Source organism: Balaenoptera ricei, chromosome 6, assembly GCF_028023285.1.
Source record: "Balaenoptera ricei isolate mBalRic1 chromosome 6, mBalRic1.hap2, whole genome shotgun sequence".
NCBI lineage: Eukaryota > Metazoa > Chordata > Mammalia > Artiodactyla > Balaenopteridae > Balaenoptera > Balaenoptera ricei.
The window spans coordinates 29,539,421-29,556,303 of NC_082644.1; the positions used below are offsets into that span (position 1 = coordinate 29,539,421).

Sequence of the window (16,883 nt, forward strand, 5' to 3'; positions counted from 1 at the left end):
GAAATAAATGTGAGGAGAAGGATCCATCAACCCTTTCTGGAAAACAGACGAGACAGCAGAGTTCATTGTGCACCCAGCACTCCCGTCCACAGGGAGATTTATGGCTTGTTCTCTTGACTAACAGGAAGATTGCCCAGACTGAGGTCAGGTGGGAGGTGGGAATGTCTCAGAGTTAAATGTATTGCCTTCAGTTTTATGCCAATATCAAATCATAGGGCTGAAAGTGACCTCCAGGGGGTCTCTGACCTACCCCTGTTCCTATCTCATGGGCTGGCTCTCTCTTTACACCCCTGTTCTTGTCTTGACCTGACACGTGGTAGTTTGCCTTGTCAGGTATAAAAAAAGGTTTGTGCTGGCAAAGTCAAGGCCATTGGCCAGGACCTTCAACTGGCATGTTGGCCAAGGTCCTGACTGCCTTCCATCCCCAGCCATCTGCTTCTCTGACCTCCAGGGGAGTTAGCAGTGTAAGAGCATAATGGCTGACACTGCAGGACTCCTGCAGGGAGCAGTGGAGGTGGAGGCATGAGGGTAAAAGGTCAAGAAAAGCACCCTGGACAAATAGTCACCTGCTCTCACTGAAGACCCGTACAATAACCAACATTATCAATTACATACCATATGCCAAGTCCTGAGTTCAGCACATAACATGGTGTATCTAATTTAAGCCTCATGACAATGCTATGAACTAGGCATTATTAGCCCATTTTGGAGATGAAGAAGTAGAGGCTCAGAGAGTTTAAGTAACGTATCCAGTGTCATATGGAGAGTTTCATGATTGGAATTGTATTTATAACTCAGTGTTGAACCCAGGCAATCCCAGGTCCTCAGACCAGCTCCTTTTATTATTATTTTGCTTTATTCATTAGCAAGTTTTGCACCCGTGCATGAGTAAGTCACATCATGAGAATCTGTGTCTCATTTTCTTCATCTGGGGCCACGTGAGCACAGACTCTGGACTCGGACCTGCGTCTCTGCCACTGCTTGCTCTGTGACCTTGGCGCCTCACAGGGTCTGCTTTCTGTCATCCAAATAGAGATAGTACCTCCCACACGATAATGTTGCCAAGCACATAATAGATGCTCAATAAATGGTGTCGTTTACCATTCTTATCAATAATAATATCTCTAATTCAGTCTTATTTAACCATCCGGCTCCAACAAGAGGGATGAGTCTCTTGTACTTTATGCATTTATTTAAATGGACCTATTTAAACATTAGATGGTGGCTTCATTTGAATGGAAGCCTCTAAAGTCAGGGGCTCTCATAATTTTCTGTGAAGCCCACTCTCTCCCATTTCCTCATCTTCATAGCACCCGCCTTGTAATATTTATCAATTGGGCCCAGATTAGGTCACAGAAGGGCTGAAACTATTGACAAGCATGTGTATAAATGCAGTCAGTCCAAACAAATATCCACAAGAAAACCCACCAAAAGCAAGGTGAATTCATTCTAACAACTTTTGAGTAGGAAAAAAAAACAAAGAAAGGGTTGGAAAGATTAGGTCCACTGGCTTTGACTAAATGCTTCACTTTGTTCTGGATGTTTTGTCCTCAGGCAAAGCCCGCAAACATTTCTGGCTGAATCTCTGCACTTCCCGGGTTCTGCAGCTATGTCCTACGAAAAGGAAACGGTTTCTCCGAAAACCCAATAACCTGCCTCCCGCTATCCTGCCTGTAGAGTATCAGGCAAGCACCTATTTAGGCAGGAAGGGAGACAGCAAGCAGAAGTGAAGACGTTCCTCTTTAAGTGTATGAGGTCAGGTGTAGCTCCAAGAAAAGTCATAATCAGGTCTTTGGAAGAAACCTCATTCCAGCACAGATGGTCCTGACTGACAAGCCCAGCCAGCCTTCAGAGTGAGCGTTGAGACAAAGCTAAAGTAACAGGACTTCCCACCAAGGTAAGAGGGTGTATTTCAAGGGGAAAAGATGTTTTAAACATGAATATTCATACTCAAATCACTGGGCTCCCTTTGCCTTTCTTTTTTTCTTCTATTAGATTTATTTTTCTGAGGTCTACAGCAATTATCTTGAAAGGGAAATTTTAAAACACTGCACCTTGCTCATGGTCATGGGGCAATGATTTTTTTTTTTCTTTTCTAAATTGGATCACCCATTTTGTATTTATTCATCCCTCCTGCCTCCACGTCTCTCTCTCCCCAGCTCTGGGACGGGCCCAGAGACAATCACCCCCATCTTTGAGTCAGCATCGCTCTCTAGCTCCATCCCATTCTCATCCCTCCATGTCAGTGCTGGTGGGGAGATCTCAGGGCTGATACCCAAAGGCTAGAAGGCATAGGGTGCACTCACATGCCTGGGTTTGTATCCTGGCTCCCCGCTTAGAGCTGTTTGAGCTTGGGCAAGTTACTTAACCTCTCTGGGCTTCAGTTTCCTCATTGGTAAAATGAGGAATGAGAACTAGGACAATTAAGACAAACAAAGCATGCTTGCAACAGTGCCCAGCACATGAGAAGTACTGGGTGAGTGGCATCTATTATTAATAGCCATTATTAGCCATAGATTCATAATGTAATCTCATAGATCTCTCTGCTCACATCATCCCAAAGACTATCTGTGGTCATCTGGGATGATACACTTTGGGCACAAGAGCTGGGCATTGCACACCACACCATGTGTACACACCACACAGTGTGTGCACACCACACTGTGAGATCTCAGAGAGGGGTTTCCTGAGGCCCAGAGAGGCACCTTTGCTCAACCCAGTGAGGGCCAGGACTGGAGATCAGGTGGCCTCATCCTCAGGCTGAAATTTATTAGTCAGCCTAAGATTTAAAAACTTTGGCAGAAGAAGAATCACTCTCGAGACTCAAATCACATGAAGCTGAGCCTGGGTACGTGTGTTGTGCTTAAATGAAGCAGCTTATGATGTGGGTATTCAATTGCTATAATCTGTTCTAAATTTAAGCATGCGAAACGTCAAGTTATCTCACTATTTTGCTTCAGTTAAAAAAAAAAAAAAAGATTTAGATTTATGACTGGATGTTACAAGAACTGCTGCTTCATTTCAAATCCTGGCAGGTCCCTCCAAAGCAGCAATTGACCAAGAAGTCACTTCCTGAGCTGAAGGTCAGTGTGCTGGCCCTGGAATGAACATCAGTGCATCAGCGATAAGAGCCAAGCGCTCTCTCTTGCCATTTTGGGGTGAGGTTGAGAGGAGGCCTTGAGGCTCCAGCTGCTCCTGGCACCCCCTATGCTCCCCGTATGGCCCCCAGCCCCCTCCCCTGCGCCCCTCCCACAGAGTGCTGCCACAGAGCTCCACAGGGCATGTCTGTAAGACCTGGGATGCTACATTCCCTTGCCCTCAGACCCTTGGCAAAAGTGTACCCATCTGAAAGGGCTCCCCTGGACTTAGTGCTGGGGCCTGAGGGACAGCCTGGCTTTGGGATCCCAAGTCACTTTTAAATGGCCTTTCAATGTCTGGGAATTCAAGAAGGTACCAGGGTAGGTTAAATATGTTTCTCCTGGTTTATGTGTTCTTGGGTAACAACCTTTCAAAACATCCTTTTTCCTTATCAAATGTCTGATAAGAAAACTTCCAGATGGCTAAAAATCCCCTTTAAATAGGCAGAGGAAATGGGACCTGGGAGCACTTTTTATTCACTTTCTAACCGGGTCTGGTTACCCCCTCCGTCTGGTATAGATAAGCAAACATTTACTTTTTTGTAACTTAGAGCCAAGAGGCCAGAACTCTGTTGTGTACCTGGTGCTTTCACAGCTTGAGTAAGAGTACTGTCGATCATAAATTGTCAATTGCTCCCCAACCCCAAGAGCTGCACCAAAGGCCACCTGATCTAAAGCCATCCCTGATCAATTGCCATCTCATCTCCCCATCTTAATTCTCAGCACCTGGCTCCCCGAAAGTTTTCTTGTTTGTTTATCTACGGTCTCCAGAGCACAAGAATATGAACTCCTGACGTCAACCTTGACCACAGCCGTGTCCACGGAGCCCAGAACAGTGAGCTGTTCAACACTCAAGGCTCTTTACTGTGTTAACCCTTGTTATGCAGGAGAGGCCAGGAAACAAGTGGAGAACCAGAAGAAGAAGGAAAGCCCCACGGGGTAGGGGAACATCTGGATATCCACCAAGTAAAGGAAGCTGTTTCCAGGAGAAATCCAAGGAAGGAAAAATCCAGAGCCTGATGACAATGTGGAGGTAGAAGAGGCTAGAAGGGCTGGCTTCCTTCTTTCTGCATTGCTGGACCTACAGGAATAAACAAGAGTTTCAAGTCTCAACGGAGCTTTTCAGTCACGCTTCTCCTTCAGCAAGCTGCCTGACGTTCACGTGATCCTCTCTCACATCCTCTGAGCCCAGAAATAGTCTCAAACCGGCTGCTGGAATCCATCCTTCAGTCTGCTCCCATCGCCCCTCATCATAGCCACAGGTGCTGTGGCATCAAAGGCCACACTGGACAGTGTTGGGAGCGTAACAAACCCTGTGGGTAGCCATGCCACCTACCTAAACTGATAAGACAGCTCCATGGACTTCACACACTGAGATGTAAGTCAAGGAAGAGCCCACAGAGGGGAGGAGGGAGTTAGGCCTGGGGACAGTGCTCAGGAGCACTGCCAGATGCAGCCAGGAGGGGCTTTGAGCAGTGGATTGGTCAGCTCAGGCTGTGGAACAAAAGACCATAGACTCGGTGGCTTAAACAATAGAAATTGATTTCTCAGTTCTGGAGGAAGGAAGTCCAAGATCAGGTGCCAACAGGTTTGGTTTCTTCTGAGACCTCTGTCCTTGGCTCACAGATGGCCACCTTCTCACTGTGTCCTCACAAGGTCTCTCCTCTGTGCACGCACCTCTCTGGTGTTTCTCTGCATGTCCAAGTTTCCTCATTTTATAAGGACATCAGTCATATTGGATTATAGCCCATCCTATTGGCCTCATTTTAACTTAATCACCTCTCTAAAGACTATCTCCAATCACATTCGGAAGTACTGAGGGTTAGGATTCAGCATATGAATTTAGGGAGGACACAATTTAGCCCATCATAAGCAGTGTAGGAGCATGGAACCATGGGCACCATGGGCTTTGGAGGTTTGAAAGGATGGGAGGTGGAAAAGAAAGATTCAGTAGCAATTAGAACCAAGGGTGAAGTCCGGAGTTTAAAACCACCAGTTAGAATTGGGATTGTGTTACGGGTTGACTTGTTCCCCCTCCCTCCCCCAAATATCTTGAAATCCTATCCTCTAGAACCCCAGAATGTGACCTTATTTGGACATAGAGTCTTTACATGGGTAATCAAGTTAAAATGAGGTTATTAGGGTGGGTCCTAATCAAATGTGACTGATGTCCTTATAAAAAGGGGAAATTTGGACACAGAGAGACACACAGAGAAGGAAGGTGATGTGAACATGGAGGACCAGAAGGAGCAATCTACGAGCCAAGGAATGCTGAAAATTGCCAGCAAACTACCAGAAGCTGTGTAGACGAGTAAGGATTCCCCTACAGTTTTCAAAGGGAGCATTGTTTTTTGACCTCATAATCTAGATATTATTTTTTATAACATCAATGTAAGATTTTTCCAAATTCAGAATTTTTAAAAAATTTTGCTTACCCTTCTTTCTTGTATCTCAGACCTATTGAGGATTCTTTTTTTTTTTCCCTCTCTTTCTCTTTCTGTCTCTCTTTATAGTATAGACTTTAGAATTTCAATTAGTAAGCGTTTGGAGGTCAACTTCCTCAGTGTTTATCTGAAAATGTCTTTATTTTGCCTTTGTTCTTGAGAAGTAGTTCTGCTAAGTATATCTATCTAGCTTGACAACTATCTTATCTGAGCATACTGAAGATATTGTCTTACTATTTTCTGACTTCCATTGTTGCTGCTAAGTCAGCTGTCAGTCTAATTATCACTTGTTTGTGGTTATCTTTCCTTTCTCACTGGCTGTCTTAAAGATGTCATTGCCTCTGATTTCTGCAGTTTTGCTATGATGTGTCTAAGTACGTTCTTTTGTCTACCTTCTTATTAGTTATTCTGCTTGGAAGTCATAGGGCTTCCTGACTGAAGATTTGTGTCTTTCATAGTATTTGGAAAATTTCTCTCTCTCTCTCTCTGGGAGAGGAGATATGCTAATCAACTTTTTATTTTAAAACAATTTTAGGTTTACAGAAGCACAAAGATAGTGTAAAGATAGAAGGTAGTACATATACCCCACACCCAATTTCCCCTATTATTAACATTTTACATTACTAAGGGGCAGTCTCGTTTGCTTTAAAATTCTGCTTCTAACCAGTTCTCTTTGTCCTCTTCTTCTATAACTCTCATTAGAGGTACATTGGCATTTTTACTCTATCTTAAATGTTTGCTAACCATTCTTTCATATTTTCTATCTCTTTTGACACCTCTTCTTCCATGTAATTTATTTAGACCTATCTTCCAGTTCACCAATTCTCTCTTCAGCTGTGTCCAAACTGCTGTTTAACCCATTGATTAGTATTTTATATTTCATTTATGATAGTCTTTACTTCTATAAGTTCTACTTGGATATTTTTCAAATTTCATCTGAACATTATCACTTTGATACCTGCTGCTCCTTACTAGTGTCTTTAATTCCTACTTTGTTTCGTTAATCAGGTTGTATTCTATATTTCATAATCCCAGTATCTGAAGTCTTTGTAGTTCTGGTCTTTATTTTTTATTCTGACTCTTATTCATGAAATATTGTTTCATTTTCTCTTTTGTGATATTTTTTTTTTGTAAATGCATGTTTGTTGCAACTCTATCAGTGAAAATTAAGGCCTGGGTTGAGAGCATGACTCGTGTTTGCTTATGCCAAATGGGGGAACAACAGCCAAGAGTCACCTAAGTGACAATACTTGGGTTGGGAGAGGGGGTTACTTGTCTAAGTTCAAGACAGACAGTTGTCCCTGTTGTTTGTCTCTGAGTGCCATAATGGTTCTTGCATTTCTAATTTCCCTTTCCTCTGTGGGTGTAACTCTTTTTAAAACCTATAAATACTTGTGGTGGCCTTTGATCTGCCTCCCCCCTTTGAATCCATCCCCCTGGGCACTAATGTTCTAGACCAGTGGGATGCACACAGTGGCCCCAGGGTTTACTTGCTTCTGTATTGTGCTGACTTACCTTCCTGGATTCCTGCAGCTGTTCTGCACCTGGCCGCCACCACAATGCTCTCTAAACCACACATAATGTGTATACTTTATATTTATTACAAAACACTCCCTAAAATATATAATCATGTACATATTTAAATGACATATATTATATATACATGTTTATGAATATATACAATTGAACAGTTATTATTATGCTGAAGAAGATATGGAAGGAGAAGGAAAGAAGGATGAGTTCATTCATACTAGGGCAGCAACAGCAAAATAAGACAGACAATGATTTGCCCAATATATTTACACTCATGAGGTAGGAGCATGAGTGGGATACCTGTTTTAGCATCTGACACCTTGTTAAGGTAAATAAGAAAAATTTCATTAAGAATTCCAAACATGCCAGCAATAATTTTTGGATGCCATGGTTTCCACACAAGGGAGGGAAGAGGAAGGCTGGGAGGATGGCAGGGCAGCTTCCCTGTGCTACTGACTTTGCCAGCACTTGAGCCCTGGCAGGGAGTTAGAAAAAGCTGATGTTAGCAACCTCAGGCATATGACTAACAAACATTCCCAACACTTCTTAATCCACTTCTTAGTTCTCTTGCCAATCACACTCAGCAAACTTGCACTTTTACCTTCATAGCTCATTATCTGAGTTACCATTGTTCCTGTTTCTCTCAAAGTCGGTCTCCAATTCTCAGAATCTCTCTTCTCAGCTCTCCTGACAGCCCTTTTCATAGATATATAAATGTATTTCTCCTAGTTCTTCTTTGGCTCTGTGTGCCCGGGTGACCAAGGCAACACATGGCTCTAGAAGTGACTATCCCTGAAATGGGGTCAGATGATGAGAAAGTGAGTGTGTTTAGGCCTTAATGCCTGGGGATACAATGGCATCCTATCTTTATGTGTGATCTGAAGTCAGTTTGCCTTTGAATGAGACAGGTCTGAACCATCACTGGTGCTGAAATAAACTCTTTGTTTACTCCAAGCCACCAAGGAACACACATTTAGCTCATCTCTGTTGAGAACGCTGGATCCCTGTGACAGTCAAAGAGGCTTCACTTTTGGCAGTGAATAGGAGGCTCTGCCATGGTGATGATGGTCCATGACTTTTATCTTCCATTTGTGGCTTCTCAAAGCTGAAGCCCTGGTGAACTTTTCCTCTCTTTTCTAGGTCATGAAGAGGAAACCTGGATTCTAGATGACTGCAAAGAGGTAAAATATCTCCAAAAGATAAAATTCTTTACTTCTTTCCAAAAGATTTTAGTAACAGAATGGTGCTATATTTTGTGAAATCATATTACAAAATGAATTTTGCTAAGATGGAGACAAAAACAGACTAACAGCAATAAAAGCATAGCTTACCTTAAGAAACAAAAATAAAGGTATCCTGTATTGGCCATTTGTAAACTTTTATAAATTCTCTGTTTATGTCATTTTAAAATCCTTTTTTTCCTTAAAGTTTTTTTTTTTTCTTCAAGGTTCATTCATGTTATATTTATTTATTTATTTATGGCTGTGTTGGGTCTTCGTTTCTGTGCGAGGGCCTTCTCCAGTTGCGGCAAGCGGGGGCCACTCTTCATCGCGGTGCGCGGGCCTCTCACTATCGCGGCCTCTCTTGTTGCGGAGCACAGGCTCCAGACGCGCAGGCTCAGCAATTGTGGCTCACGGACCCAGCCGCTCCGCGGCATGTGGGATCCTCCCAGACCAGGGCTCGAACCCGTGTCCCCTGCATTGGCAGGCAGACTCTCAACCACTGCGCCACCAGGGAAGCCCCTCCTTTTTTTCTTTTAGATTATCTTTTTTAAAAAATTCACCTTTCTTACTGATCTCCATCTATGCGGATAATATTCTCCAACTTGGTGGCTTAAAAAAAAAAAAGACTTTTTTCTTTCTTTACTAGAGAAGTTTTAAATTTTATAAGCTCAAATCTGTCAATCTTTTTCTTTATGCCTCCTGAATTTTTTGGTTTTTGTTTGTCTTGTTTAGGAAAGCCTTTCTTATCTCAAGATTACAAAGAGATATTCTAATCCTCTAGGTTTTCTTTTCACATCTTGATCTTTAATCTACCTGGAATTTATTTCTGTGTATGGTATGGGATAAGGATCCAACTTAATTTTTTTCCCTTTATGAGTATCCCTCATTGCTCCTTACTGGCCTGTTTGGCTGCCTTGAAAAGATAAGCCTGGAAATAATCAGCCCACAAGGTATTCCTGAAATCAGCAGCAGGATTCCATTCTGTTCTAAACTACATAAGTGGTTAGGGTTATTTTCAAGCGGAAAAAGTGCAAGTGAAACCAACCATGAATGCTTAGTTGTAACAACATGAATAACTTGCTGGTTTTCTTCCAGAAGATGCTCTGACCATAGGGCTCTACCACCTCAAATTCATTTCCTTTCAATTTTAAAAGGAATTATTATACATTTGCTTTATACCTTGAACATTGGGAATGATCATACAACATACCTCCCCTATGCTCAAAATGCTTAGTCTTATGGGAAAACCAATTATATATCAATATGTATCTATATCTATGTAATATAAATATATACACATGCAGCTGAGTTGAATAAACACTCTAAGGCAGTATATATTAATGCACTATGATGCGCTAATGAATTCCTATCTCCCCTCCAAGTCCCCGAGAGGGTAGGATGGTGTCACTGTCGTTTTCATTTGCCTGGAACAAAGTAGGAGATTGGTAAACGTAGGTTGAATGGAATTGAAATAGCAGATAGCATCGGAACTGAGAGAAGAGAGAAATCTTCATATTTAATAAAGGTCAGAGGATGTTTCCTAGAGGCGACACTGTGCTGGCCCTAACGATCTGGAGAGATAGAAAAGAGGAGGGAGGGGCTGCCAGGGTCATCTGACCCTGAGTATTGTCTCCCTTGGAACCAATTTTCTCTGTTCTCACATATTAGTTCAGGTTGTCTGGGGGGGGGGAATTGAAAAGGTGCAAACATGGTGTTGATCTCTCTCAATCATCAAATGCTCCCAGAGCCCCGTAGCTTTTCAAACCCGTGGAAATAGATTCTCTGGGACCAACGTCCCTACTGACGCTCCTCTTTGCAGGAACGACCAGCCGAGTGTGAGGCGCACGCGGGAATCCGTCTGACACAGGGCTTTAGCGCCGTGAGTACACACCGTGCTCACAGAGCAGAAGATACGAAACACCCATGGCCGTCTCGTCAGAAGCCCGAGTCTGACCTCTCCTCCCAGAGCCAGTGCTAGTGTCAGTCACGAAACAGCAGCGGGTTTTCTGCCCGAGCACAGGAGCGACACAGCTGGCCCTGGAGATGCTGACCCTTCAGGTCAGCCCTGAGGAGGACAAGGAAACGAGGCTGAAGACAAAAGAATGGCCCCAAGCCCACACCCTAAGTCAGAGCCCCCTGAATTTGCCTGGCACATTTCCTGGGACCTCAGGACACTGGGACAAGGAGACACGTGGCTGTGACCTAGGCCAGGAGAATACAGGTTCATGCAGACCAAGCTCCTCTGCACCCTTCTCTGCTAACGAGGACCCTGTGCCCAGCCTGTTGGAGCAGAAAGGTGGAAAATCAGACACCCTCCTGGCCTCCCACGGGCGAGAGGATGCTTCATGGAAGGCCCGGGGCAAGATGAGCTTTCCTCTCTCTTGAAGGTGCTATTGAGCCCGCCCAGCTCTGCAGGGAAAGGGTCTCATTTCCAAAATGACCATTGGTGATTTTTCTGTTTTAAATTAGATTTAGCAGAGTGGCTTTTGGCATTCACTTACCCTCTTCTGTTTTCCTTCTCTCCTACTAGAAATGTGGGACTGAACCAGGATTGTGAACACGGCATGGCTATAGGGGGGCTGGGGTTCTCCGACCCGCACCTTTCCTGCTTGAAGCCAACCTCCCGCCATCAACGCATGTACTGAAAGCAGAATTTGTCTTCTGAAACCTCCTGGGCCAAGATTTCCCCAAATTGCTGGCATATTAAAACGAAGCCGCCATGTGAAATACCGAGCGGGGATCCAAGGCCACAGTCAAGTTCACCTGCCCCACCTGTCTCTAAGCCATGCCCCTGGCCTCCACACTCATCACTGGGGGCGACCTCTCCGTTCTGGGGTGAGTCTCCCCAGCTCCGAGATCCTGCTCACGACCCTTCTGTGAGTCCTTGACTACGGTGGCTCTAGCCCTTCCTCTCCAGGCCATGCTAGCCACCACCAGCTCCAGGTTAAACCATCCTCCAAACTGCAGTCCCCTTGCCTATAAAATGGAGATTGCACTTATACCTGCCTCCAGGATGGTCTTGAGACTGGGGTGACAAAATGACTGGAAAGCCCTTACACTCTGCCCCATACACATAGCACGTGTGGAAAAAGTACATGTGGACCGTGGCCATGTTCCCCACCCTCTCATCCCATTTTGGCCTTTAAGATATCTTTTGGAAATTTTGAGTTTATGTAAATCAGAAGAATACATTCTAGCCCTCTCCCCCCCCCCCCCCCCGGAAGCAGTAGGGGCGCCTCCTTCTCCTTGGCAATCTGCAAGATACACCCTCTGTCCCTGGTACTCAGAGACTCCGGGAAGGTCTGATACCTGTCCCCGAGACCCTGTCCTCACACCTCTGTCCCCCTTGATCTCCAGCCTGCTGTTCTGAGCACAGGCTTTTCTCTGCATGTCGGGAGTAGGGCTTTCGAGGGGGACAGAACACCTCACTCAGGAACTTGGCTACCTTCTGGCACTAGCCCAAGGAAAACCTTCCTTCCTGCCAGGGTCCCACCACAAAGAGAAGAAAGACGAATTCACCCAGTACTTACTGAGCATCTCCCCTGTGCCCGGCACTGTCTAGGAACTGAGGAAACATCAGTGCACAAAACAGACAGATATTCCTGCCCTTGTGGAGCTTATGTTATAGCAGGGGAGGGCAGTGGGGACAATAAACAAATATTATGAATAAGCAGAAAAAAGCTAACACAAATTAATCTTTTAGCAGATCATCCCACCACACTGGCATACCCCCAATTTAAAATATATGTACTTTTTTCCAGTGGTGGTTTAATTCAGATCATAATGGCCTTGATGACTGCCCTCCTAAGACCAGTGGGGCTGGTCATAGAGTTCAGCAGAGATTTGTTTAAGCTTCTCTTTTTAAAAAATCCATGAGCAGGCCCAGGAAAACCTCCCCTATACCCACAGTCACATGTGAGAAAGGTCGACCTTATACAAACGTTTGACTAAAATTTGCAAGACTGAAACTGGAGAGAATGCAAGTACCAATATAAAAGGCATTCTCATGAGAAGCCTGGTTCAAAAGCTTTAAAAAGAAACGTTCTGCACAATATAATACACCAAGAAAAAGAATCTGCCTCAGCAGATCTCTACCCTGCGGCAATTTTCCCCAAGCTACTGAAGCAGGTTCTGTGGTAGGTTGCCTGAAGGAGAAGGCGTGTCCTTCTAAACCAAAGAATCCTGTGCATTGAGAGGCAAATTTCTTCTAGACCTTCATTTGCTGTAAGTATTTACATGCAAACACACACACATACACGCACACACAACCAGCTAGCTAAAATGTTTCTTCTTCTTTTTTAATGTTTTTTAACAGATTTTTTTGATGTGGACCATTTTTAAAGTCTTTATGGAATTTGTTACAATATTGCTTCTGTTTTATGTTTCGGTTTTTTGGCTGGGAGGCATGTGGGATCTTAGCTGCCCGACCAGGGATGGAATCCAGACCCCCTGCATTGGAAGGTGACGTCTTAACCATTGGACCGCCAGGGAAGTCCCTTAAAATGTTTCTTCTAATCCCCATTTTTTTTTAAAATTAATTAATTTATTTATTTTTGGCTGTGTGGGTCTTTGTTTCTGTGCGAGGGCTTTCTCTAGTTGTGGCAAGCGGGGGCCACTCTTCATCGCGATGCGCGGGCCTCTCACTATCGTGGCCTCTGTTGTTGCAGAGCACAGGCTCTAGACGTGCAGGCTCAGTAGTTGTGGCTCACGGGCCTAGTTGCTCCGCGGCATGTGGGATCTTCCCAGACCAGGGCTCGAACCCGTGTCCCCTGCATTGGCAGGCAGACTCTCAACCACTGCGCCACCAGGGAAGCCCCCCCCCATTTTTAAAAAAATTAATTAATTAATTAATTAATTTATGGCTGTGTTCGGTCTTCATTTCTGTGCGAGGGCTTTCTCTAGTTGCGGCAAGCGGGGGCCACTCTTCATTGCGGTGCGTGGGCCTCTCACTATCGTGGCCTCTCTTGTTGCGGGGCACAGGCTCCAGACGCACAGGCTCAGTAGTTGTGGCTCACGGGCCTAGTTGCTCCGCGGCATGTGGGATCTTCCCAGACCAGGGCTGGAACCCGTGTCCCCTGCATTAGCAGGCAGACTCTCAACCACTGTGCCACCAGGGAAGCCCCTCCCCATTTTTTATGAGAACTTGATCTTTCCTTCAGAGATTCTGCCTGCTGTGCAACACTCTTGTTTCCAGATCTGTCCTTAGCTGATGTTTCTTGCCCTTTAGGAGGCAACATGCTAAAGGATGCTATCCTTTAGCATCCCCTCCTGAGATGCCTTTCCTGACTAGTCTAGGACATACCCTTCAGACCATACTCCCCACCCACCCTCTGACTCCCTTTTAGAAGGGAAGGCAGAACTAAATATAATTTATTTAGTTTTATCAGAACTAAATATAATTGGAAATGATCTCTTTCACTCATTGATTCCTTTGCTCACTTGTTTGTTGTATGTCTGCTTCCACTGGAAGATAAGCTTCATGGGAACAGAAAGCTTATCTTGCTCACTCCCCAGCTCCTAAAACAGTGTTTGGCAAGAGGAAATGTTCAATAAACATGTGCTGAATGAACACATGAAAACCTGCCAGACTTCATTTAGCAAAGCAGCTTTGCTTTTGCTGCTACCTCAAGTGGACATCTTATTTCCCTTCCTTTTATCAGCAGTCCAGTGTTCTGTCTCCACTTTCGATCACTCCTTCCTCAGTCTGGCTTCATGCCTGACCCCATCGCCTCCATAAAGCAGATCTCTTGAAGGTCAGCCATGTCTCCTTCAACGTCAGACTCAGCGGTCTTTCCTTGGCCTCGGCTGTTTTTGACTTATCTCCAGATTTGGTAGTGAGGAACCTTCCTGAGATGCTTCTCATGAATGTGGCCCTAGTAAACTGAGCCCTTTGCTTTTCTATGTGTTTTTATTTTGCCTCTGTAAGTATGTGTTCTTCCTATGTATTCCTTAAGTTTCTGTCCTTAGAGTTTTGCTTTCCACTCTCTCTCCTCTTTACATCAAAGATGGTATCTACTGCTCTGTCTTCATCAAGGGTCTCAGTCTTAGATGATACATGTGGGAGTCAGAGCAGCAGTTGCAAAGATAGCAGTTCTTTTGCCCTAGGCACATGTAGGATTATTTATCCACATTCTCCTGATCTCAAGGATGATCACATGACTTGCTTTTGCCAATGAAATGTGAGGGGGAAAAAAAGGCATGTGACACTTCTGGGCAGCAGTTTTGTTTTTTTTTTTTTTGTATTGGTAATAGCTGTATTTGAAAGTTCCCCATTGATACATGAGGTCTGGATTACAACTTATATACAATAAGTGATTTCCAAAAAAGTAAAGAAAGAGAAGGGAAGGAAAGAAGGAAAGAAAGGAGGGAAGGAAGGAGGGAGGGAGGGTAGAAAAGGAAACCTATATTCATAGACATCATAATATGGGCTGTTTATTTCCAAGAGAGATTCTACTGCTGCTATCGTGCACAAGAAGCAGCACAAATTAACACTAGATTAAAATTTGCTCAACTTTCTAACTGGCTCCTGGTTGTCCATGTTCCCCTTGCCCAGTCTCCATGATCACTGAGAATACACTGAAATGGAGCCTCCATGAAACTGCGTCCCTGATGAACAGAGTCTCCTTGCTGAATTGCGGTGGCCATGGGGTGTGAGTTATAAATAAGCACGATTGTTTCAAGTCACTAGGATTTTTAGTGCTGCTTGTTAAGGCAGCATAAGCTGGCCTATGCTGACTTTCTTCTGAAGTTCAGTCCCCACTTCTCCAGCTGCTTTTAAGATTTCCATCTGGCTTTACTTACAGAAGTATAAGCCTAACATGTCTGTACTTGTATTTATCATTTTCTTCCCCAACTCTACAACATACCACTCCCCCTGACTTTTCTATTTTGGTTAATGGTACCAACACTCTTCTCAAAACCTAAACTTTATACAATCGGTTACCATATTTTGTCTCTCCTTCATTTATACCCCACTTTTTTGTTCCCACGGGTGCCTCCTGGGTCTTGCCTTGATTAGTACACTCGTGGGTCAGTCCTATACTAGTACACCTCTTGAGTCATCTCACTGCTTCCATTAACTCTTCTTCCTTTGTCATGGGCCATTCATGAATGTGATAAAGGTAGATTCCAGATCATATTATTCCTTTGTTCAAAAACGTCAATGTGCCGCCGTTGTCTACTGAATCAACTCTCAATCCTGGATCTAGCATTTACAACCCCTTTTTTCTCACCTCTAATCTCCTCTCCCGCTATCCCTTTGCATGGATCTTACATGAGCAGTGAACCACTTAACTCACTATGAATGGGATATACTCTGAGCTAGTTTGCCTCTGGTGCACTTAGAATTAATTCCCTGTCCTTGCTTTTCTTCCCATATGCTTGTCAAAACCCAAGTCCACCTTTGAAATCCTGCTGAGATACCACTTTCTTCATAGAACCTTCTCTGATCGTTCCAACCAAAAAGCGACTCCGCTCTCTTCTGAGCCCTCAGCTACTTGCCCTGCTCCACTTCTTGCTGCCACAGTAATTTCTGCAGAAGTCTCATCTCCTCTACAGTAACCTTTTCTCCTTGAAGTCACCATAGCCTGAACACCTTTGGCTTCCACACAGAGCACAGGTCCTAACTTTTGTTGTTTTCCCATAAACATTAGTTGAGTGAAGAAGCACCAGGGCATGGCCTCAATTCACAGAAAAGCTGTGTGACTAAGCAAAGTGAATGCATGTGGGAATTTCACAATTTGACAAAATGGAGAGCTATATCAAGTCTAGGCAATAATTAGTGTTATTGTTGGTTTTTGGTTTTGCATCTATTAAAAAATGGGCCATCACTGGGCTATGAAATTTGTTGTGAATTAGAGATGTACTGCGGGTGATAATGACCACCTAAATATTAGAAACATCTGTGGCTCACCATCATTAGCTTTTCCCAGTGTAGTTTATTAAAGAAATACTGTCAGATCCCAACTGTATACTTAAGACTGTTTATTTATAGCACAGTAAGTGCTGGAGAAGTAACTGGAAACCCTCAAATCTCCCTGTTATCATTTTTTTTCCAGGAAAAATCCTTATTACTGAAATGGCTCCTTTATAACCTTCTCCTTGATCTGGGATATCAGCTTCTCACCATCTAACTCTGGGAATACAGATGACATAGTGTTGTAAAGTAATGAGTGACCACAGAGCCGATGACTCTCTAAAGAAGAGAAACATAAATACAGACCAACATAAACATGAACTTGCTCTGAGAACTTTCCACCTCAGTAGTTCTTAAAAGTGTAGTCCACAGACCAGCAGCACCAGTAGCACCTGGACCCTTTTTGGAAATGCAAATTATTGAGCCCTTTCTCAGACCTACCAAATCAGAAACTCTGGCAATGGGGCCTAGACATTTGCATTTTAACAAGGTCTTCTTGGTGATTCTGATGGGCACTGAAGTCTGAGAAGCACTGCTCTATATCATCTGTTAAGACATAAGGTCAAGAGAACTGAGTAAATTCTATTGGGTGGGCCAAATATTGCCTTCGTTTTTAAAGTAAAAAAGCAAA

At 44.0% G+C, this 16,883-nt stretch overlaps 1 long non-coding RNA gene across 2 annotated transcripts; it reads left to right on the forward strand.

Annotated features, from left to right (window-relative positions):
- The first annotated feature begins 1,753 nt into the window (after positions 1-1,753).
- Positions 1,754-16,476, forward strand: LOC132367715 (uncharacterized). Of its 2 annotated transcripts, XR_009503843.1 has the most exons (5): positions 1,754-1,897; positions 4,025-4,515; positions 8,255-8,295; positions 10,868-11,172; positions 16,395-16,476. It is a non-coding gene; the product is annotated as an uncharacterized LOC132367715 (long non-coding RNA). The 2 variants fall into 2 exon arrangements; XR_009503842.1 differs by lacking the exons at positions 10,868-11,172; positions 16,395-16,476 and adding an exon at positions 10,157-10,205.
- The last annotated feature ends 407 nt before the right edge of the window (positions 16,477-16,883 follow it).